Below are 25,827 nucleotides of genomic sequence, written 5' to 3' on the forward strand. Positions count from 1 at the left end.
ATTTTTTTCTGTTTCTTTGTGCTTCTTCCACTTTTATGGTGTTTTGTGCCCCTAATCTGAACCCTAACCCCAGTGAATGTAGAGCGGGCATGGGCAAATTTTGGCCCTCCAGATGTTGTGGACTTGCATAAATTCCAGCCAGCTTACTGACTGTTAGGAATTGTGTTGTCCAAAACACCTGGAGGGACGCGATTTGCCCATGTCAGATATAGAGGGCTAAATATAATATTATGCTTCATGTCTCAAGAAAGAACCAACTTTGCTTTTGCTTTAATCCCTTTACCATTATTTGAAGGAAACAACTGAAACCAACTTTCTGTGCTGGCACTTGCCTTCTTTTTGCTCATTTTAAAAATAAAGGTACTGTTGTATAAACTCATGATTGATGCTTCCTTTCATCAATTCTGAATTTTAATTAGAGAGTATTAGTAAATTGGGGAAGTAAGAAAATTTAATTATCACAAAGTTGAGTGGTTTGTATGGGGGGCTCTTTTTCTTCGATTATTTTTACTTGTTTTATTCCTGTTAGCAACTTTTTGACTGTGATTTGCCAATATGAAATTATAAATAACACATCTTAGGGTCACAAAATATACAAGAAAAGGTGTTAGTTTATCTGCAAAATTATCATCATACAGGTTAATGAAACAAGCTCAAGATATCACCTTATAAATACTGTTCAAAAGAAAGCTGCAGTAATTTGCAGCCTGAACAACCTCAAGCTATGAATTTCATCAGTTGATTGCCAATTATTGCTCAAATGATTCTTTATTGCCAATTATTCCTTATGATTCTAATTTTCTCAGATTGATGGGCTCTCACAATAAATTTCAGAGGAGTTCTAAAGACTGCTTGGAGCAGATGTTCTCTTTCCAGGATACCATATTTGTTCCTTCTAAATAATTCTTCCTTTTCTTTCAAGTCTGATTATGGCCTATTTTTAGGGGAAAGGTATCGTAATCTCAAGAGGTTTTCCACTGAGAGTTTTCCAAACATCAACATTTGCTAAGAAACCAGTGATTAAACTTTTTCGTATTGATTTCATGGCGAATAGCCTGTATTCCTCTCTCATACATACTTTGATCTTTTTCAATTATTTGTGCATTTGATTTGATTTGTTACTTTCAACTTGTACCTGGGAAAGGGCTGACAATAAACAGTTTTTGTACTCTGTTAGATTTCTTTACCACCACTGCAATTCTCTTAGCAACTCTTTGATGGCACAAAACTCTCATTAAACTTAGATTATTCTCACATCATACATGTATAAATGGTGGAAATTAAGGTGCTGTGGCAAGAATTATGACATCATGTTTTATGTGTGCAAATTTTCATTTTTTTTTCCACAGGGATTTTTTTGTAATATTTTTGTACGTGTTTTGGTTGCACACAATTATTGGGTTTTTAAAAATAGAAAACAGCAATTTCACACCAAAATGGAAGTTGATTTCTGGAACACCAAACACTCTCACCAAACCCCTGAATTTTCTCTCCCTCCTCCCCCCCCCCCTCACCCATATATATGCAGAATAATTTTGTGAAACACTTCTGGATGTGAACATTAGGCAAGAACTGTGCAGTGGAGTGATATTAATATTCTCAGTAACAAATAAAATATGGAAATTACTTATCCTCATTTGCAAACATGAAATAAGGAGCTGAAAAACTAGGCCTATACTTGAGTATATACAGTACACACACACACACACACACACCACAATTATTGCCTTGTTCTAAAGGCATCCACTTGGAAAGTCTGATCCATATGAATATCCCAAATGAGTAGACATACAAGATAGCAGGAAACTACCTGTGTTTTGTTTATTTATAGTATTATCTAATTCTCTCCCATTAGGGGAGCCAAGGCAGCTCCCCATTTAATAAAGTTAATAAAGTGATATGTCTTTTAAAGGCTTGATTTTACCCCATTGGCTTCATAATGCCCAATTAAAAGTATTGTTTTCACTGGGTTTGCTCAACTGGAAATCGTGTGTTATAATCATAACAAAGAGTATGTGTTGCTGGATGTGAAGGGCAGGATAAGACTCTATAGAGAACATATATTGGATAGGTGGGAATATAGGAATTCAAGCTACTTTGTCATATTCCAACTCGGCTCACTGATTCATGTGACTTCAGGCTAGTCTATGTTCTTCACTTTGTCCTTTTCTGTAATGAGCACTGTAAGACATGTGAAGAAATTTGAATAATTATAAATCAAGTGCTCTGGGAATCTCTGATGAAAGGCATTTTACAAAAGTATGATATTCTTGCTTGTCTTCATACTTCAGAAATGAAACAGAGCTCTTTACAGCTTTTGAGTCCCTGCACTCTCATTAAGTCAGAGCTGAATACTACTCTTGGGTTTCAGCAATTACTTAAGGAGTTAACATCTCTGATGTGGCAGTAGGCCTGATGCTGCTCATTGTGATCTAGGCAGAATCATTTTCAGTGAGATACCAACTAAAGACGACTTCTTTGATAGAATTACATACTTGTTCATAAAGTTGTTTTTTAAAAAAACTTCGACTTAAGTAAAGGTTTTGTTGAAAAGAAAAGTAGAAAGCAAATTTTAAGTAAAAAGCAAAAGCCATCGAAAATGAAATGTTGTAGAGTTCTAGAGTTCTAGCAGAAATGATTTCATGAATTACATTTTGGATGTGACTTCAAGTTGTCTATTTACTTATGGTGACCCTATTAATTTCATAGAGTTTTCATAGACAAAGAATACTCAGAAGTGGGTTTTGCCATTCTTTCCTCTGAAATGTAGCGTACAGCACCTGAGATTTGTTGGTGGGCTCCTGTTCAAGTTCTAATTAGAGGTGATCTCACTTGGCTTCCAAGATCTGATGAGATCTGGTGTAACAAAAGCAGCCATAGTAGATTTTATGACTCTATCTTATGGAATTGTAAGATTTGTAGTTTTGTGATATACTTTGAATTCATTGCTAGTTAGCTCTAGTCTATGCCTCTGAGGCTGGATCTACACTGCCATAGAATCCAGTTTCTGAATCCATATTATCTGCTTTAAACTGGATTATATGAGTCTACACTGCCATATAATCCAGTCCACAGCAGAAAATTTCGATTCAGAAAATGGATTAGATGGCAGTATGGATGGAGCCTGAGTTATAGTACTGGAGAATCATGACAAGAGTTATGTGAAAGAGAAAATATTAGTTTCAGTTGTGCAGGCCATATATGGGTGGTGGGGTCCTTGACAGGATGGCAATAGATTAGGAAATTTGCAAGTTGCTTGACATTGATGGTGCATGAACAATTTTCCATGTGCACATTGCTGGTCCAAAAATGGGGAGAGAGCTCTTAATGGCCAGTAGCACTACCATAAGCTACCATAAGGTTGCTACAGGATGTTCAGCTATTCTGCCATGTTTGGTAGCATTTACATTCCCCCAGGAAAGCTAACATACTATAGTAATTTGAGTATTGGACTAAGGATCCGAAGAACAGGGCTCAGATCCCCATTTAGCCATTCACACCCATTGGGTGATCTTGGGCAAATCATATTTTCTGAGCCACAGGGGAAGGGTTAAGGTTAGGATTTTCAACTAGTCATGTCATAGGTTGGCCTTAGGGTCACCATAAGTTGGAAATGACTTGAAAGCATACAACAAAAATCATCTTCCTGAATTTTGTCTATTTTAAATGGCTTGCAGTTCCTGTCATCCTAATTTGCATGGCCATGGGAGGCTGATGATGATGGTAGCTATAGTCCAAGACATCTGACAAACACCAGTTGATAAGGTGAGTGTTGTGTGCAAAATTAATATTTACAGGAATACCCACAGAAGCTACAGTAGTTTATGGACAGAAATAGTATTTTGGAACATCAAGTCCTGCTGATACATCTGGGGGTAATCCAATACAGAACATATCTATCAATCAAAAATGACTACTTTAAAGATTTCTTGCTAACTTTTACCAAGCACAGGAAGTTCTGCTTTCATCCAGCCTCTTGTGACTTTTTTTTTTTGGTAAATATCATTCAAAATAGACTGTACTGAGATGATTTGGAAACGATGCCCTAAACAGATGGAACAGATTTAATAGGGAAGCTTGGGATAGCTAGTCAATCTGCATATCACTTTCAGAAGTTCTTTTATACATTTTGTTTTGCATGCAAGTTTGTCAATGGGAGCCCACTCAGGAAATATATTCATTTTGAGTTATCATGCCAGTGAATTCCCTCATGCCTCTTCAAGATTTCTTCCTTCAATTTCTAGGAGCCTTTTGATGAGTCTTGTCTATTCTTTTCCTTTTAAATATCTTTTTAAAAAATAAAAATAAAAATCTATTTAAGAAATCTTCAAAAACGTATGTGCTGAAAGAAATAATAATGCCTCCCATAAGTGCTTGAAATCCTAGCATCTGTTGATAGTAAAATTAATATGGATTCAAAATTAAGACAGCATAAATGCCCTTAACTTTAATTATTAACTGAGAATTGTAGGAAAAGATAAATTGCAAAAACTCAGAATAAAGGAAAATATAATTTGATTGGGATTGTGCATAAATTATCACCATCAACGTTAGTAGTAGTAGTAGTAGTTTTAATATAATTCATTAATATTTTTATATTCCCGCTTCTCTTTGGGATACAGTGGGATATAGAAAATGAAAACAAATAAAAAGAAATGCATACATATTTAAACAATTAAAAATCTAGAACTAGAATGTATGGGAAATAAGCCTACTTGAATATAGTGAACATTACTTCCAAAATTCAATATTATTTCTTATTACTATTATATTTATTTATACCCTGCATTTTCTCTCCATTAGGAGGCTCAAAAGGGTTTACATTAAAAGCATTTCAATACAATTTGAAATCTAAAAATATATGAAGGTTAAAACAGAATTAAATATTCACAGTTAAAATCCATAAAAACATAATTAAAGCTAAAAACTCCAGCACCCCCTGATGTGATATGCATCATATTGCATTGTAACTTTATTAGCATCCTAATAATTTCTCTTAAGACTTCCAAAAATCAGTACTGATCCTACTTCCTACCCCACAGGTTATCTATGGCAGCATCCATGGTTAGAATATATATGTGTATCTGAATAAACTGATGAATATTAGTTATGTGTGGCTCTGTATTGCCTACATATCAGAGGCAGTCCATTTCTCATTACCAGTTCAAGAACATAAGCAAGAATGTGGCAGTTATGCTCATGTCAAGTTTTCTATATGCATTTTGTTATTTGGGATGGAATGGGATATTGGAGTATTCCTTGAGTTTTATTTACCACAGCATTATTTTAAAAACCACTTCCATCCCCAATAGGCAGTAGACTCTCATATCAAAAGAACCCATATTCATATTTTCAATTACTTGCACCCAGGGAAAAATTGTCTCTAGATATTTTCTAAGTTCTTAGGTGACTCTATGGTATGCTTCTCCTTGGAAGTTACTCTCTATAAAGTTTTAGGCATAGTATGCTGAACCTGGATGTGAGGTAATTTAATGGTGTTTGATCATGTCCATGGTTTCATGTAACCATTGTCTGGCCAGGAATACAGTATATCCCCTGCAAATACAGGAGTTTAACTGTATGTACAATTATGACTAAATCTTTGGAACATTTAGCTATAATAATCCTACTTGAACACAGTTACTTCTGAGAAAACACATATAGATTGGAATGGGGATTCCTTATCAAGTAGGGCTGTGCAAAATTATTGTTAGTCCTCATAAGTAGTATAAAATACATTAAATTCGTACTTACAACATAATATCTGATAGTGGGTATGGCCCACACAAAAAACTTAAGAATTGAGATTTACCCAGTCCAGAGTGGAGCATGACAAGAAGGAGAAAAGTTGGGAAAGGTAGGACAGAGCCAAAAGGAATCAGTAGAAGAGGAGAGCTCAAAAAAAGAAAGATAACTTCTACAAATTCTGGAGAAAGAGAGAGAGAGATAGACCAAAAAGCTGAAAGAAGGAGGAGTTGGGCAAGGAAAGATTAATCAGGCAGGAAAAGCAAGCATCTTCAAAAGAGATCTAGAAATACTTTATACCACTGGAAATTTCAAAATTTTCTCAGAAAGAGAAGAGCAATGTACCCCAAGGGGCAGAGGAAGTAGAAGTAGTCTATACCATAGAGAACAGCATAAAAGGAACTGGTTTGGGAAACAGAGGTAGAGGATCAAAGCCAAAATGACTTATGTCTTCAACACATCCAGTCTCACAAAGGGAGAAACTCTGAGATTTAAAACTCCATGTTGTTATTGCTGAGACCCCGTGAACTTGAAGTAACAAGCATGTAAATCAACAGAATCGATGAGGATTTTAATGTTCTTTTTTCTTTTTTTGGAGGATGAAGGGTTGATGGATCTATTCTAATGGAGGGAGCGATACACTGTTTTCCACACTTGAAGGCCTTTTAGAAGCATAATGCAGGGGACTCTCTTTTGTAATTCTGAAACATCCCCACATTTACAGAGCTTGTAGCAACCATTACTCTCATCCTATATTTACATGTAAATGTTAACTCCTGTACATTACTTGTATATTTCGCATTCATCTTTATTTTTCTTTTCATACTCTCTGCATGCTTGTCATGTCATAATATACTTTCAGTGTTTCCTTAGAGCTAAAAATAATTGTCTATGTTCTCCTACTCCAGAATTGAGTTCATTTTGATATCTCAATAGGTTAGCCAGACATGACTAACAATGAAAGTAGCTGTTTTATCCAATCACAATTATGTTTTTCCTCTCAAATGAATATGAAATACAGTGCTCACTTATCATTCAACTCACTGTGGAAAAATAATTGAGCCTAAAATAATTTTTCTTCTTTGAATGCAGCTGAAATATTTAATGTGATTGGGTTGTATTTTTTAAAAAATCAATCATATATTATTATTTCACCATCTCTACTTGCTTCTAAATAACCCATTGTGCAGCAGAATAATTTACAGTTGCAGTGGATAAGCAGTTAGTACTATCATTAAAGATAACATTGATCGCTTTCAGCAGCTGAAGGTAGAATAGAATTTGCATAAGCTCTTTTGTTGCATATTGGAGAATATGTGTTGTTCACATGAGTGAAAGAGAGAATGTTATTAGTTTTTACTACCACAGAACCCTTCAAGGAAAGTAGGTGCAAATTTGCCTTTCCTCACGTTCCCATGTCCAGTTCCAATGTGTGGAGACCACCCATTACTCAATATAGTAAATTAAGGGTTTGCAGTAAACCTAAATGGACTGAAATTTACACCTCTGGTAATTTTCAAGAATATAATCATACAAGGCACATGTTAAGGAAAAGTGTACTCAGATCATTAAAAAAAAATTTCTTGCAAGTGCTTCTGCATTGTTTAAAGGTGCTGAACTGCCCCCTGTCCAAAACACCATATATCTGGAAGTACAGGAGATAATCAAGTGAAATTAACATAAAGCCCATGTTCATTGGGCTTTATGTTAACATAAAGCCCATGTTCATCTGGCATGGAATTTTAACCTCTTTCACTCCCATAGTTCTTCCTTTATCCCAAATCACTCTGTAAAACTTCTAGTTGTACCTGGAGCTGCTACTTTAAAAACACACACAGCATGATATGTATGAAGAAAACAGTATGAGAGAAACACATTGAATGTTATTAGTTTGAATTGAATGTTATAAAAACTAATAACATTCTTTATGTTAACATAAAGCCCATGTTCATTGGTAGACAACCGGACAGAATTTCAATCTGAATAAACATTTATTGTTTTTACTAGGTTCTTGTGGGTTTTTTCGGGCTATGGAGCCATGTTCTAGAGGCATTTCTCCTGACGTTTCGCCTGCATCTATGGCAAGCATCCTCAGAGGTAGTGAGGTCTGTTGGAATTAGGACAATGGGTTTATATATCTGTGGAATGGCTGGGGTGGGGCAAGGAGCTCTTCCCTGCTGCAGCTAGGTGTGAATGTTTCAACTGATCACCTTCATTAGCATTTGAAGGCATGCCTGAGCCTGGGAAAATCTCTTGCTGGGAGGTGTTAATCTGTGCCTGGTTGTTTCCTCTCTGTTGTTTTGCTGTTGTAATTTTAGAGTTTTTTAATACTGGTAGCCAGATTTTGTTCATTTTCATGGTCTCCTCCTTTCTGTTGAAATTGTCCACATGCTTGTGGATTTCAATGGCTTCTCTGTGTAGTCTGACATGGTGGTTGTTGGTGTGGTCCAGCATTTCTGTGTTCTCAAATTATATGCTGTGTCCAGGCTGGTTCATCAGGTGCTCTGCTATGGCTGACTTCTCTGGTTGAAGTAGTCTGCAGTGCCTTTCATGTTCCTTGATGCGTGTCTGGGCGCTGCGTTTGGTCCCTATGTAGACTTGTCCACAGCTGCATGGTATACGGTAGACTAATTCCTAATTCCAACAGACCTCACTACCTCTGAGGATGCTTGTCATAGATGCAGGCGAAACGTCAGGAGAAATGCCTCTAGAACATGGCTCTATAGCCCGAAAAAAACCCACAAGAACCTAGTGATTCCAGCCATGAAAGCCTTCGACAATACATTTATTGTTTTTCTCTGCCTATGCATTTTCCTCTTTGTTATAATGACTTTTAGAAGGTTAGTCCAAGATACTTGCAGTCTGGGGTAGAGAAACAAATGCCAATCCTACCAACCCAACTCAAGATTTTTTGCTATGGTAACCCTAAAGTGTTGACAATAGGTCACATCTCTTTCATTAGAAGAAGCATGCATCTCAATTTGAATGGACTTCTTGTATAAAGGGTGGGCATATTTCAATGTGTTTCTCTCATACTGTTTTCTTCATACATATCATGCTGTGTGTGTTTTTAAAGTAGCAGCTTCAGGTACAACTAGAAGTTTTACAGAGTGATTTGGGATAAAGGAAGAACTATGGGAGTGAAAGAGGTTAAAATTCTATGCCAGATTCCTCATACAACACAGGGCATCTAACTGCTATTTTTCCCATAAAGCAAATGACACAGTCAGTTCAGTTCAAAACTGCTTCGAGTTGTCGGAAGACTGAGTGGGGCAGTATACAAATACAGTAAATAAATAAATAAATAAATAAATAAATAAATAAATTGCCATTAGCAAAACATTTACACAGAGAATATTTATTTAATATCTCAATTTTCACCCAGCATCAAGCCCAAAGTGGATTACAAAAACAAAGTTCAGCTAAAATCCTTCTTTTACCAAATTTTTTAAACAGTTGAACAAACAATTCTATTTATTGTTTTATTTTAAGGCACATATTTAAAACAATTTGACACACATTTGAAACATTATTAAAAAGATAAATGCACAGCATATCACTTCAAACACTCTTCAGCCACCTGATGTGATACTCAAAGGCCTACCTAAATGTAAAAGGTATTTGCCTGACAGGGGAAAGAGAGGAGTTTCACAGCCTTTGGAGCAGCCACTGAGAAGGCTCTCACATGTGTCCTCATTATAAATAGGCTTGTGATTATTAAATACTTTTCTTGAAGGTTTTAAGATTTGGTCGGGCTCAGTTAACTCAGATTTGAAGCAGAAATGTGTAGCTTTAAAGTTTATTCATATAAGTTGCAGTCAAACTGCCCATTGCAGAACATTCTACAACAGCTAGAGAGGGCTGCAAGTTCCTGTGAACACCTGAAGAGCATAATCATCATCGGTACCATCTTCATTGTCAATTGTGTTATCCTCAAGACTGATTAAATGAATAAAATATGCAACATGATCCTCATGTCTTCTCCAGGAATCTGCTACATCTTCCAAAGTGACTTGCTTTGTTGATAATATGACTCCTGTTGAAAATCAGTAACTAGTCTCCAACATTTTGTAAACTGTCTCAATTTTTCAAAGAAAGATAGCATTTAAATTAAATTGATGATCAATAACATACAAATACAAGCAAATATGGATTAAGAAGAGAACAGCAAAGGGCAAAGTGTGACTCCATAGTTGCATACAACCCCCTAGATTCTTTTGACTGTGGTTGTTCCATCACCTCGTAATATTTAACATTGCCTATTTTCCAAAATTATGAGCATTTTTGGCTACTCTCAGGGTTTGGAGTGCATAAGTGATATTCCTTATGACCGCTAGAATTTCTTGGGGCAGAAAATTGCCTCCTGGACCAGCTGCAGTTGCCTATTTATTTATTATTTATTACGGTTGCTTATACCCCACCCTTCTCACCCGGGGGGACTCAGGGCGGCTTACACAACAAGGCACAATTCGATGCCTGTATTACAAAACATAACATCAAAAACATAACATCAATAACAACAATAATTATAACACTGATAACAATTAACGTAAACAATCAATATTATCGGCAGGAATAGCCATAAACCCGTAAAAACAATTAAAACAATAAAAGCAATACAAACCTCATTGCTGGTCAGCGTTTAACCGACTCATAGTTAGGTTCTACTTTCCACACATTGTTGGTCCTATCATTCTGGTTCCATGTCTAATTGTCAGGGTGCCCAAAGGCCTGGTCCCAGAGCCACGTCTTTACCTTCCTCCTGAAGGCAAGGAGGGAAGTTGAAGCCCTGATTCCCCCCAGGAGTGAGTTCCACAGATGAGGGGCCACCACTGAGAAGGCCCTGCTCCTCGTCCCCACCAGCCTCACTTGTGATAGCGGTGGGGTCGTGAGCAGGGCCTCCCCAGATGATCTCAGATTCCGAGATGGGACGTAGAGGGAGATACGTTCGGACAGATACGCTGGACCGGAACCGTAAAGGGTTTTGTAGGTCAAAACCAGCACCTTGAATTGTGCTCGGAACTGAATCGGCAGCCAGTGGAGCTGACATAACAGGGGGGTGGTGTGTTCCCTGTATGTCGCTCCAGTAAGCAGTCTAGCTGCCGCTCGTTGGACTAGTTGGAGTTTCCGAACAGTCTTCAAGGGCAACCCCACATAGAGTGCGTTGCAGTAGTCTATACGGGATGTGACAAGAGCATGGACCACTGTGGCCAGATCAGACTTCCCGAGGTACGGGCGCAACTGGTGCACAAGTTTTAATTGAGCAAAAGCTCTCCCGGCCACCGCTGAGACCTGGGGTTCCAGGCTCAGCGATGAGTCCAGGATCACTCCCAAGCTGCGAACCTGCGACTTCAGGGGGAGTGTAACCCCATCCAGTACAGGCTGTAACCCTATACGCTGTTCGGCCTTACGACTGACCAGTAGGACCTCTGTCTTGTCTGGATTCAATTTCAATTTGTTAGCTCTCATCCAGTCCGACACAGCAGCTAAACACCGATTCAAGGTCTGGACAGCCTCCTTGGTGACAGGTGGAAAGGAGCCTACCCCTATTTGAATGGGAAAAGCAGGATATTTTCAACTTTTCTCGAAATCCTTCTGATGTTGATAATTTTGTATTAAATCCCCAAAAAGCTATTGCTTTTCACAGCAGAAAATAATCCCTTCAGGAAGTGACTTTTGGAAAATAATGTTTTAATGATGTCTTACTGATGACATGATCAATACATAGCTCTCTTTTCGGGCAGCATGCAGTATCCATCTGTTTTATGAATCCATTGACTTTTCTTGTGCAGTTTTGTTTCCAGAAGAACATGAATCATCTTCTCAAAAGCTTGTTTAATGCCACACATCAAGGGTTCTGTAAAGGAGACTTTCAGCCTTACTATTTGAAATATCTCTGAGGAAAGCATAGTTGTGAAATTAGGATGAGAAACCAATGGGCACAAAAGATTATATGCCACCTAGGAAGATTTCAGATTACCGGTATATACACATTCTTTGTTTCATGCACAATATTGTTTATATGCAATATTCAGGTTATGTTTATAAAGTGTATATGAAACATATATGGTTTTTGTGTTTAGACATTGATCCCCTTTGAAGATGCCCATATATATATATGCATGCATGCATGCATGCATGCACGCGCATATTCTAAAATCCAAATAAAATGATCTAAAATATGGAACACTTCTGTTGCAAGCATTTTGGAAAGGGGCGCTCAGCCTGTACATGAAAATAGCCCTCTGCTTTGGAAATAAGCAAGGGAAAATATTTTGAGATTCTGAAACCCTGATGGATAAAATGCAGACTTTGAAGAAACCGCAATCATTCATCATCATTGGCTATGTTTGCTTGAGTTGATGGGAGTTGTAGTCTAACCCCCCCCCCCCCCCCCAATTCTACAGGAACAAACATTATCATCTTATCATGGTTCCTCACTACCTAAAGGGTAAGTCAAAGAGAAACATATTATGCAAATCTGTGGAGAAAGTATAGACCAAATAACCTTCAGTTGAATTGCTGAAAACTGGTTCAATACATATCTACTATTTCAGCATTCCTGCAAGCAATGCTTATATTTTCTCCTGGGAATGAGGAACTGCTCCAGGAAAATGTCTCTCCTAATTTCCTTCAGCTGAAGTAAACGAAATGTCATGCAATTGATTGCAATTTCCCTTTAAGAAGAAAAAGTGTTTTTGTTTGTTTCATTTGGACTTTTTTAAAGTCAGTCTGTAAATCTTCATATAAAAGAGGAAGTTGATAAACTACACACACACTGATACATACATACATACATACATACATACATACATACATACTTTGGTTTGGAAGTCGTGATTTCACAAACACCACTTCTAAGTACATGTCCATATGGGAAAATAATGATGTGAGAAATGTTCAATTCAGGGAACAAAAAAGCTTGGAGATCAAACTTGACTTAAGAAAATCTATTTGTTTAAGTTTAGGTCCTGCCTAATCAGTAAAAATAGTGCCCAAGGCAGATAGAATTAATGTAATGTAAACAAAATACAGGATAATAGTATTTGAAAAATAAACATAAATTGGAAAAATAAACAAATAGCACACACTTTTTAGCATCTATTTTAGTCACAAGTCAATTAAAAATACGAACAGTTTTGATGATGAATTCTAAACTTCCATTTTGTGTCTAACCTTTGTTTTGTGTATTTTATGGAAATATGTTTTAATACGTGTATTTTATGGAGTGTTTTTAAATGATTATGTGTTTTTATTATATGTATTACCAGTGTTGTAACCGGCCTCAAACTGTGAGAGGCAGGTACAAAAGAAAATTGTTGTTGTTGTTGTTGTTGTTGTTGTTGTTGTTGTTGTTGCTGTTGCTGTTGTTATTATTATTAAATGGAAGCACAAATGAAAAGCAATTACAATGATAACTCTCTGCAAGCATTCTTTTATTCTGATCTTTATGAAAGTAAACAGAACTTGAATTCACAATAGAATGAAGAACGATAATAAGAAATCTGCATGTGTGTGCATTTAGATAATGATATCTGCATGAGTGCATATGAGGTCCAGCACATCTTGGAGAGTCAAGTTCAAGTTCACTTTATTATGGCCAATGACCATTTTGAAGAGTCATTTTTTAAAAAAAGTAAACTTCCACCAGATGTCCCCTGTCCACTTCACTTCAAAATTCACTTCAAATGAAGATGTCAGGGCAGCAGGATACCATTTACTGGAACTGACATGTCTGTGTTTGGACTTGCTGTGTGGTCCCATGATTTTTTGTCCCATTTATCTGACTCACATTTTGACACTGCCTAGAAGTGCCCTATAGCTTCCTCTGATCTAGACCAGGTCTGCACAACTTTCAGCCCTCCAGATGTTAGAAACCCTAGCCTATTTGTCCAATGACCAGGAATTCTGGGAGCTGAAGTCCAAAACACCTGGAGGGTTGCAGGTTGTGCTGACCTGATCTAAACTAAACTTCTATTGATGCAGCTTATCATTGGCTCTCTTTAGCGGTTTCATAATTTGCCTACCAATGGGACAATGACTAGAGATGGAATAAACACTCTGGAGTTCCAGAGCCTGAGGAACAGCCACTGAGAAGACCTTCTCTGGTGTTTCCATCAAGCATGCTTTTTGCTCACGGCCATCATTAAAACTGAATCATATCCACAGGTTTAATGCTTCTATTGCCATTCACATATAGAACCAACTCATTCATAGCTATAGAAGTATTTTCCGATGCCCTTTATTCCATGCATCTGACAAAGTAGACGTAACTTTGCAAAAGCTCATGCTACCAACTTCTTTCTCTCAATTAGTCTCAAAGAAGCTAAGATCCCATTGCATACTGATTTGCCAGAATAATACAGCTTAAAACTTGAAATTCCTAGCAGAGGTGATTAAGAAGCAACAAGAGAGCTATCTCCATTTCAAATATTTGAAGATATATCATAATGGAACAAAATTACTCACAGCCTCAGAGAACTCTATGATAGGTTCATAGTAGGGCCGGTATAACAACTTGAAGGCACACAATAATAACAAATTCTAGTGAAGGAATGAGAAAGGTGTGGCTTGTAAGCTGCATGACCCACACCTTCCCAGGCCTAACAGCCATTAGGACTCCTTCCACACAGCTGTATGAAATCCCACATTGTCTGCTTTAAACTGGATTATATGGCAGCATGGATTCAGATAACTCAAGGCCTGTCCAGATGGTGCCTTTATTGCAGAAACTTCTGCAATAAAAAGGGGACCGTCCAGACAACATTCTGGACAGTCCCTCAGGAAAACCAGGAAAACCCTGGTTTGTGCTGAATTAATTGTTTGTGGATTTATTCTGCACATTCTTGGAAGGTGTGGGATAAATCCAGTACTTCCGGGTCTGGACTGCAGAAGACTTGGCAACAATGAAAACAACTAGTTTTTAAAACTATAACTCTTCAAACCCTTCCTGAGAATGACCAATGTACATTGATGGGGAATTCTGAAAGAGAGGCAATTTCCATCACTGATACGTTGTTTGACTTGCTCTGTGGTTTATTTAACAATTCCAGTAAGGAATGGGGAGAAGAACATTTGAGGAAACATCCAGACTGTGTAAAGGAGATTGGAGGTTCTGCAGATCTCTTCCAAGGACACACCTGACTGGTGACTGATAAGTAGGAGGAGGCAGATTTGATAGAAAAAGTGCCAGTGATGTCAAATAGAAGTACGTTTTGAGATAATACTTGGGAGTTTGTTCAAAAAGGGTGGATAAGCCTCTGTCTTCAGGTGAATAATTTCTGTGATGTTCTTTGACTGTTACAAAGAAGCAAGTGATTTGCACTTGCTCTGATCTCATTTCAGGCATCAGGTGAGGAACAAGAACATGTCAAGGTAACCTGCTTAATTGCAAGATGCGGAGACACTTTGCACATCTTACACTTGAACACTTCTCTTCCGCACATCACTATAGTCAGCCATTTGGATGCCACTTTTCCATGATAAGCCATGCAGTTCAGAGCAGTTCACAACATAAGAAGAGTTTGCATAAATATGGCATCTCAAGGCAATTCCTGAACAATTATAATGCAGCAAAAATTTCAATGATAATCCAAGTTATACATCACACTGCAAGTTGAGTGAAAGGAAGCACAATTTCCATACGTATCTTCATGTTAAAGTGTCAGGTCATCCTTTCTTTGGTTAGGGAATTGTTTGACTGTAAAATTGAGTTTATTTTAATTGGATTACTGTTATCTGTTCTATTCTATTGAGATGTCTCTTCCCAAGCTATATCTTTACAGAATGAAATATTTGCATCTTTGTTTTGAAGGACATATGCAGATTAAATATAAGGTACAAATTCCTTTTTCTTTTTTTCTTTTTTACAAAAATGATAGTGGCTAGAGGACCTAGAATTTTTATTTTCTCTTGAACTAGTTGAAGCATAAAGGAAGAAAAATATGCTCCAAGTCTGCAGTTCAGGTAGAAGTACTCTACATAACCTCTGTCACAAGGGCTTTTAGAAAGGTTTGATCAACTCTGACACTGCAGGAGCCTTCAATTTTAACCTGTAATGAAGAACATATATAGTAATTTCTTAGTGCCAGTTGCTCTGCTACTGAAAATAAATTTGTAATGCAAGTAGAAAACATGTTGTAGGGTATTTAAGAGTGGCTAAGATCTGAAATAAACATCTGCAATGTGCTTTTTGATTCTATACATGCTGTTAAGTATGGCTGTCCCTATAGACAGTCCACACACATTTAAAACCCAAATCCTGACTTCCTTTGTAATCATTTTATAGGGTTGTGAATTATATCCACAAGGATTTCTTCCTTCTGTGGAAGGACTCCTACTGTTGCAGCAACTTATTTTTCCAATATATTGTATGTTGTTTATATATGTGTGTGTTATATGTCTTCAAAATGCTGCAAAACAACATCATTTGAGGTAAATATCAGGGTGGGGTGAAAGGAAAAATGAGAAGAGTGGCTAGATTTTGCACAAAAATATTTTTTATATTAAATACAAAATTTATTTCATTGATTTTGTTTAGACCGGGTTGTGGCACAGCTGATTGGGAGTCAACTGCATAAAAAAATCAAGACTGACCAAGAGGTCATTAGTTCGAAGCCAGCCCGGGTTGGAGTGAACTTCTGGCCATTTGTCTAGCTTGCTGTTGACTTTTGCAGCCCGAAAGACAGTTGCATCTGTCAAGTAAGAAATGTAGGTACCATTTATGCGGGGATGCTAATTTAACTAATTTATGACACCATAAAAAACTCTCTAGCAGCATGCAAAGAAAACCGAGGAAGTATTCCATCAGTGTCACAAGTGCATGGTAAAGCAGCAGCTCCCCTGGTGGCTAGAAATCAAAAAGCATACTCTCATAAAGCTGGAAAGTTAAATAGCCTCTGTGTTTCTGTCTATATATGTTGTATGTCTATGGCATTGAATTTTTGCCATGTATGTGTGCATTGTGATCTGCCCTGAGTCTCCTGCGGGGTGAGATGGGTGGAATATACATAAATAAATAAATTTGTTTTATACCCTGCCCTCTCTCCCTCATTGATCTTAATATTATGGCAGATTCACTCTCTAAGGACACTTTCAAACAATTATAGATCCATTATTCTACTCTAATAACATACTATGGCAACCTAGAATTTGCAGTTTAGAGGAGATTATACAGTATTTCCAGACCAATTGCTGTTGTTCCTCCCTTAAGCACAAACCCAAGGATAAGGTGTGGTGATACTTTTTGTGTTGTCTTCAGTAAGATTATTTGTTTGTAAACTTTTAAGGAAAAGGGGGGATTTCTAATTTTACTAAATTTTAAGTAATGTACTAACTATTTTTGAAATGTGTCTTTTTCACATAGAACAAAGTACTATATAGATTCAGTTTTGGGACCAAAATTATGGACTCCAGTATCACCTGTGGGTGAGTTGAGGATCATTCTGTAGAGAAGGAAAAGCGCCATCTCAGGGGACCAACTGCCCCTTGCTGCTGTCACCATTTCTCCACCCAGGCATATAAAGTGTAAGGGAACTCTTCTAGGTTCTCCCAAGACAGACTAAGCTCTTGCCTTTCACAATTACTCAAAGCAGGGGATAGTTCCCCTTTTGGTAAGAATTCAGGTACAATTTGGGAGTCAGTTGGTCTTTACCTATCACTACATCCATATTACACCAAAAGTTTGAGATACTTTTCTAACCTATTTCAGACATACAAAATCTTAATTTCTCGAAGTAATAGCAATGGGAATAAAAAGGTTAAATTGAACATATCTTTGCTTATTGATGTTTTTCTCCTCTTATTCTCCTCCTAGAAACTAGAAATTGAAATATATTTCTTTGGCACAATATATTCACTTGAAAGATGTGTGCTGTTTGATCTGATATTGTTGGGGGGTCATCACCACTGTTAGCCCACATGTATTGATTTTGTTTTCATCCCCATGAAAGCTTTCTGAAGTAGGGAAAATACTCAAGGAAGAACTGTATACAGAAGTTTTTCAAAGACAATGCAAGCTATTAAAAGAAAAAGGATAATAAAATAGTTTCTAGGGGATAATTGTGTTAGTTTATTTCAGCAAGAAAATAAAGTGAGTCTTTTCAGACCTTAATGACCAACACATAATATGGCATAATAGATATTGTGGATTAGGATGAACTTCATCAGTTGCATGAAATATTATCCTGTGGTAATACACATATGGTGGAAGGAGAGAGAAAATAGGAAGACCAGAGGAAAATGGCATACAGTAGTGATAGGTATATCATTAAACATTGGCCACTCACAGGGCAGATATGACAGTTACCCAGATATCCTGATGCTAACTGTATAATACCCATAGGTAATAGGTAAAGGTTTTCCCCCTGACATTCACTCCAGTCCAGGGGTTGGTGCTCATCTCCATTTCTAATCTGAAGAGCCAGCGTTGTCCATAGACACCTCCAAAGTCATGTAGCCAACATGACTGCATGGAGTGCCGTTATACTCCTATAGGCCAGATTTCTGGTAGGGGCATCTGCATGCATAAATTTCCCTTATATGTCTAGATTCCATTTTTTTCTCATACTGTGGGGCAACCTACTCCCTACTTTTAATAAAGCCAGAATGCATGACCATTCAGTACTTTGCAGAAAACAGGCAGACTTGGGAGAAGTAGAGATGCTCAAAGAGAACTTCAGTGCTAAGAATTGCCAGAAGTCTCAACACTGCTGTGATCAATTTGTGTCTGTCTATAAAGGTGTAGCCAAACACTCCTCCAAGCCTGTCTGCTCCTTGTGAAGCATAAAATGGTCATGCAGAGCAGTTTTTTGACAAGTCAGAGGGAACATAGTATAGGTCTGCATGTGGCTATTTACACTAGAATGGTGGGTGTAGTATTGAGGTCAATTTTTTGTTTAAAGCATCTCTAGTAAAATCTGTAGACGGTGGAATCATAGCTCTTGATTTTTTTTAAAAAAAAATTGATTTATAGTCCCCTTTCCTAATGAATGCACTGGGAAGCTTGGCAGTTCAGTTTCATATTGTAATATCCCTATGAAATACTTTTGCTCAAAACAACCACTTTAGAGACCTCTTCATACTGCTGCCAGAATTGCCTTGTATTGTGGTGAATCTGGCAACTGTAGTTGTGGGGCGTGCAGAACCTGTTGCCCCATTGCCCAATTTACCCACAGGGTGACCCCACGGGGGGAAGCGTCAACCATCCCCATTGCTCCAAGGCAACATGAGAAGTCTCTTGTGTTGTCACTGCGGTAGCATGCTCCACTTCAGCACCCCTTTAAGCAAGGAGTCTCACCAGAAGTAATGGTATGTCATATAATGAGAGCCGGCGGACTCCATGCTTAAAGGAGTGGTGAAATGGGGCATGGCGCCAGTTCTTTCCCCATCTTATGAGGTCATAGGGTCAGCTACTGTTTTCTGTGATATTGAAATGTTATACCACCATTTTTGAATGTTGCTACTTCTGATCTAAAATATATGTCATTTTTTTTCAAAGATCAGGAAGGGCTAACTGTGGTTCTCCAGATATTGTTGGACCTCAAGCCCAATGAATCTTATTAGGAACTGTGATAATTCAGCCATGGAAGACTCAGGGACAAAGTTGCCATGTGGATGTGGTCAGAACTAATCCTTGTTTTATAACTCAGTTAATTTGGTGGACTGTCCTTAAACCGTTACAGGCCTAGTACTCACAAAAGAGGAGAGTTAATATTTCAGCTGGATTCATTATATGTTTGAGTGATTTTGGCTAGGAAATACTGTTATCAGTGATGGTGTTTTGCTATTTTCTCTTCTCTGTCTGACCCATATCAAACCACTATAGGTGTGTTGAATTAACTTTATACATACATAAAAAGCAAAACAAAACAGTATCAAACCTCCTGGAACAGAGGAGCCCACTGTGTAAACAGGAATAGGCTGCCAAATTACTAGTATGGAATAATATAGAGAAGCCAACTTCTGTTACAAAACTGTCAATGATCAAAATTGTTAATTCACCCCTATCAAGTTGCATATCAATGACATTTTCCAAAAAAAAAAAACACTATCTAGGGCCCTTCCACACAGCCCTATATCTCAGAATATCAAGGCAGAAAATTTTACATTATCTGAGTGTGGACTCAGATAACCCAGTTCAAAGCAGATATTCTGGGATTTTCTGCCTTGATATTCTGGGATATAGGGCTGTTTAGAAGGGCCCATAGACAAACACTGTATTGCTTTCAGCTCATAGGAATGTAAGAATTTTTTTGGTTAATCCTATTTTAGCCCAAAACTAACTATAACCAATCTTAAAACTCACAAGTAAAACATGGCTGTTAGATATCTTGTGACTTAGTCATCTACTATGTGACCTGTACTGTTTTTCAGTACTAAAGTATCTTTTTGATATTATGCTCAGCAATTGCTGGTTTTCTTTTAGAGATCATTAAATCTTTTTCATTCTGTATGCACTTACATTTTTTTCAAATTGACATTTTTTCTATTGCATTTCTTCATCACAGTTCTGTGCTTTTTCCATGCATAAAAATGCACCAAGTATATTTTGCATCCATTTTCTAAGCCATTATCCTGAATGTGTGCATTTTTATGTTTCCCCCAATATACACTTTTTGTATGGAAATGTTCTTCAAATATTTATATTCATGGGCACTTTAAACAGCAAAATTTTGGGGAGTGAGAAATCTGAAAGATGATCAATTCAGGATTGTTGGTTAAATTAACAGGTGTAAGTTAAATTTATATAGAGCCCCCGGTGGCGCAGTTGGTTAAAGCACTGAGCTGCTGAGCTTGTTGATCGAAAGGTCGCAGGTTCGATTCCGGGGAGCGGCGTGAGCTTCCGCTGTCAGCCCTAGCTTCTGCCAACCTAGCAGTTCGAAAACATGCAAATGTGAGTAGATCAATAGGTACTGCTCCGGCGGGAAGGTAACGGCGCTCCATGCAGTCATGCCGGCCACATGACCTTGGAGGTGTCTACGGACAACGCTGGCTCTTCGGCTTAGAAATGGAGATTTGCAAAGGACATGCCGTTAGAAAGGTTATTAGGCAATTTCTTTCTGTGCTGCATGCATGGAATTTTTTGAAGAATATTCACATTGCTCTCGCTTTTCAGGAAGCAACTATAAATCAGTCTCATTATTAGTAGGTCCTGTCAACTAGGCCCAAATGCAGAAAGTGCCTTAAGGAAGGGATTGTCAGCCTGACTGGAGTGATCTACAACCTCCACACTTGTTTTGCTGATGAAATTATAGTTAGAACGATTGAGTAACATCATTACTATGGCGGGACTGCATTCCTGTTTCAGATTTGTGACAATTGGAATGTATTCTCCCACTGCTTTTTCACTGGATTTTGTGTAGTTGTCAAACTGAAACTAGTAATGGATTTTCCTCTATTCATTGATCGGGGGGGGGGGGGGGGGGGGGGGAGGGGGGAGGGAGAATACCAGAAAATGTAAGGACATTATCTAAGACTTTGTCAGTTCCCCAGCAATATCATTGGTTATCCACAGTTTCAATTTTTTTTTTCAATTTGACTAAGTTATTTCAAAGATATATTCAAAAAGTGTAACCATAGTTTTAAGGGTATCTATATGGAAAGAGCACACAAAATATTGGAAAATGGATCAAACCCATGCCTTCATTAGATATTGTGAAAACCTGACGAGGAATTTTGGACTAAAATGAATCTCCACAGTTTGGGTTTATTTTGTATAAAATCTGCATGTAATTGTTTTGCACAGAAAATAGATTTTTCTGCATAATACTATTTTTGCATAGTAATATATTCTGCACATATAATGCTGCAATTGGGGACATTCCATACAAACTTCACATAGCATTCAGTTGTCGGGAGAAAAAGTTGTTTTCTGTGCAAAAAACCACATGCAATTTTTGCAAAAAATAACTCCCAAACTGCATAGGAAAGAAAAATTACTAATTGCTTCCCACAAAAAGAAGAATTATATCTCTAGTATGGGTATTGTACTGTTACATGGGAGTACTCGAAAGAGGTGAGGTGTGCTTGTGAAATGGCTATTTATACCAACAAAAATACTTCAGTGAAATAGCCTATTGCACATATGGAGAAGTATTCGTTTTTATATTGGAATCACATGTTTAGTGGTATATTTGTTGCTTCCAGCAGTACTGCCATACACTTTGCCATGGCTACCATATTGGAAGAAAGGATAGCATGAAAATAAGTTTGCAGATTCCTTCCATATTGTTTGGTATTTATAGGTAGGGATAACTGATTAACAGTATACACTAAAGCCAGTATGACCAGGTAGAATGGTTGAAAGTTTGGATTAGGATTTAAGTGATCTAATCCACAGAGTAATGGATCCAACTTTCAGGCAAAGATATATACATTAAAAAGAGCTATTTGGCAGAGGAATATACTGCTTTGGAGCATAGTGGAATCTCCTTTTCCAAAAAAAAAAAATTAAGTAGAGGTTGGATAGCTGTCTGTCTGCAGTGCTTTGATTGTGTGTTCCTATATGGCAGGTAGTTAGACTGGATGACCCTGTGGTCTCTTCCAACTCTATGAATCTTGTGTTCTAGTTCCTACTAATATGTAACACTAGTAACCCTCTCTGCCTGACCTATCTCGCAGGATTAAGTGGTTGAAATGATATCCGTACACTGCCTTGAGCTCCTTGTTAGAAAGACAGGGTGTTAATAAAATGTTATGCATAATACACAAACGTAACCTATGCCTAAACATATATATGTCCCTTTTGAGTCCATATTCTTTCCACATCTATGTAGGTATAGGATCACCAACTTCCCCCTAAAAGGATTAGGAATTACTACTAAAATTGTCCACTGAATCAGTTTTGAATGGTGAAGTAACATCATTTATTCAATGAGTTAGGACTATCAATAAAATTTGGGGTTTAGATTCCTATCATCTTGATTGAAAGCTAAACACTTCTGTTTCCTTCTGCCTATTTGGAATGGGTCTCCTCTGAATCAATGATTGCCATAGCAGAGCAGTATACTAGAAACTGCCTACAGAAATATAATAATGGCAATTGGAAAAATGGTTCAAAAGGATGACCGTCATGAAGAGAATGAGGAAAAGAAGATTAATGTGTGTGATCGGGTTAGGTTGCATTTTTGTGCCAGCAGAAATAGTACTAGATAAAACTGAAAACAAATCATTTGCTGGGTATAGCACTGAACTCCAAGTGACAGGAAATAAAAAGATCTAAAGGCATATAACTACTACCTTTGCCAAATGTGCTGGTTTTGTCAGTGTATAATGGAAGTCTGAGAAGGAAGAATTATCTCCCCAAAACAATCCTCTAAGTCACTTGAAATGGGAAGACATATTTACAGTAATAACCAGGCAGCATAAAAAAGAGGAAACAGATGCTACATCCATAATCTGCTTCAGGGAGGCTAAAAAGCTCTAGAGTATGAGTAGTAATCCACTGGTAGTTCTTAAAAAGGCTCTAAATGTATTACTACAGCCCATTTCTCCATAACTGTTTACATTTCCACTTGTGCTATCAAGCTTTGCTAGAATTTACCTGGGTGATCCTGTGAGATGCATTTCACTTTGATAAATGGCAGCAAGCTTATCTAAAATTCTCCTGAATACCTGAGCGGAATGCCAACAGGTGCATCACTTTCATGGTCTGGTGCTCCAATATGGATATTCTGGATCACAGTTCCTGCAAAAGAGAGAGTTGCTTCACTGCTCTCTTCTAGCCCCTTCCACTTAACAAAAGAACTCCTGTCTCCAAGAGAAGAGAGGGAAGTTTTTTGGTGATATACTGCAAAAACATTTCAGATACAAAGAACTCAATATCACATTTCTGAGAGAAGCAACCAAATTCTTGAGAATAGTTTAATACACATTCCTAAGAGAAGCAGCCAAAGCTTTGTTACACTAATAATTTGAGGGGAAATACACAGGAAAATAGAGATATTAGTAGGAAATTTCTACAATTCAGATGCACATGTTCCTTTTTTTAAAAAAATGGATTGGAACAGGCCTATTAAACACATTTAACATAGGAAACATTAGGAATAAACCTTCTATCTCTAGAAATACCATATGAATACAAAAGAAAGGAAGTTGACTAATACAACTGCGATGCTGTTGTGCAATGGTCAAGATATTATTGGCTATGTGGAGAATGCAACTATGCCAGCAGAGACAATGGTCTTGAAATGAAAAGTGGTAAAGGATGACAGGAAGGGGAAGGTCATTGTTTCTGTGCTGTATGTTGCCTGATTCCTTGGTTTCCAGAAGGCCAAGGTTGTATATAGTCAAGGTTGTATTTAGAAGTGGAGGTTCTTTGCCCTGTAATGGCTTGGATCAGCACAGGTGGTGGTCCAAGACAGCCCTTCCATACTGCTTTAGTTCCAGGTACATCCACATCCACTAAGAAGATAGATATTTGAGAAGCAGTATGGAAGTGACAGGATTTTTCTTATCACCCTCACTACTATCTTCTCTCTGTGCTGGCTTGAAGTTTATTTGCATAACGACTTGTTATGCTAAGATTATATTTTAACAAATCCTGCAAAAATAGATTTGGAAAAGGGGAGGAATTAAGAACCAACAGAATAAGGATCATCTTTCAGGGATATTTGCAAGGTATGGAATCATCATAACCTGTAGGATTGCTGGTGGCATAAAGAGAATGAGAGCATGAAAGTTCAAAATTGGACTTAGTAATATTTTTTTTTACAAAATCCATTTATGAAACCCAGGTAAAAAAAATCATATTAATTTTCATTTCTCAAATTCCAAAAAAACAAAAAGAAAAAGAAAAACACCCCTAACTTTTCATTGGTATAATCTGAAGTGAAGTGATTATGAGGGCTGGACATGACAAGGAAAGCAATGAGGGCCATTCAGCTAAATAGTTGAGAGCAGAATGTGAAATGAAATCAAATATACATCCTAGTAATTGAATTAATTGCCAGCAGATGTCCTGTGTCATACAGTCTGACAGCTTTCAAAAATTGTTGCAAGTGTTATGACTTGCGGGGGGAATTTTTTGTTTAAAAAGGATTCATGAAATTCAAATGATCTAATCAAGTATTAATCAAGTATTAGATTACTTTGCTGTCAGTCACCAATGTATTTTGCATGCAATTTATTCTTAATATCTGTTTCTAACTTTGAGAAGCCGAATTGTCTTATGACACATTGCCTATGGACAGATCTACTGTGGTGTGAGAGTTTAGTAAGATACCTGTCAGCTTCCTCTGACATCATAATTTGTCACTTAACATAAAATGTACAGATGGGCAGTCCGTGACCTTCTACCCTATTGTTTGTGTCCCTGCCATCTTCTGTACATCATCAGCATGTTCTTGGTTTCCTGTTTCATCCTTATTAAACTTTCTGCTTCACCATCAGTTAGAACTTCATAAAATCATAGAGTTTGAAGAGGCCACAAGTACCATTCACTCCAACCCTCTGCCATGAAGGAATACACGAAGTACTAATGGCAAATGACCATTCAGCCACCACACATCGAGGCACCACATTCTACTGTCAAACAGCTTCCTAGAATAAGCAGTTGCTAATCATGAGAGAAAAAGCAGTCTTGCTTGGAATCATCTGCTATTAGCCTATTGTAGCTTTCTTTGATCCTGCATTCTCCAGTTCAACTTTTCTTCAGTCATGCCATCCCTAGCTGAAGGAGTCCTTCTTAAGTCTTTCACCTTTATGAAGGTGATGGGTAGGGTGAAGGATGGGATTGAAAACAAACAGTGTTTCATAAATATGCTTCATGCTTACAGTTTACTAGGTTGGTGGTCTCTGAGTGAGAGACAAATGAGAGAGAAAGATTATGATGATGTATTGATTGATTGATTGAGAGAGAGAGAGAAAGAGAGAGAGAGAAGCAGGTTAGGTAACATAGATGTTCCTGCCTTCTTATGGCAGTAATCCCACCCATTTTTGCACTTTCACATCCACTTTTGGCTTTGGCTGTATCCAATACCAACTCTGCCCCCCCCCCCCCCCCGTTATTGTTAATGTGTTCAAAGTCCAGGTTGCCTATGACATTCAAAAAACTTGGTCATTCCTTAGTTAAGTTCTTCCAGT

General features: G+C 37.5%; 1 protein-coding gene across 3 annotated transcripts in view; it reads left to right on the plus strand.

Moving 5' to 3' along the window:
• GALNTL6 (polypeptide N-acetylgalactosaminyltransferase like 6) overlaps nt 1-25,827 on the plus strand; it is a 616,387-nt gene that overhangs the window by 104,520 nt on the left and 486,040 nt on the right. Inside the window, exon 1 of one of the 3 annotated variants that reach the window (XM_067468722.1) lies at nt 3,688-3,765. The exons of the other annotated variants lie outside the window; for them this stretch is intronic. The gene's annotated coding sequence lies outside the window, so the exon portion shown is untranslated. Of the gene's footprint in view, nt 1-3,687; nt 3,766-25,827 lie in introns of those variants that run through there. 3 annotated transcript variants of the gene reach the window in all.

This window comes from Anolis sagrei, chromosome 5 (assembly GCF_037176765.1).
Source record: "Anolis sagrei isolate rAnoSag1 chromosome 5, rAnoSag1.mat, whole genome shotgun sequence".
In the NCBI taxonomy this organism is placed as follows: domain Eukaryota; kingdom Metazoa; phylum Chordata; class Lepidosauria; order Squamata; family Dactyloidae; genus Anolis; species Anolis sagrei.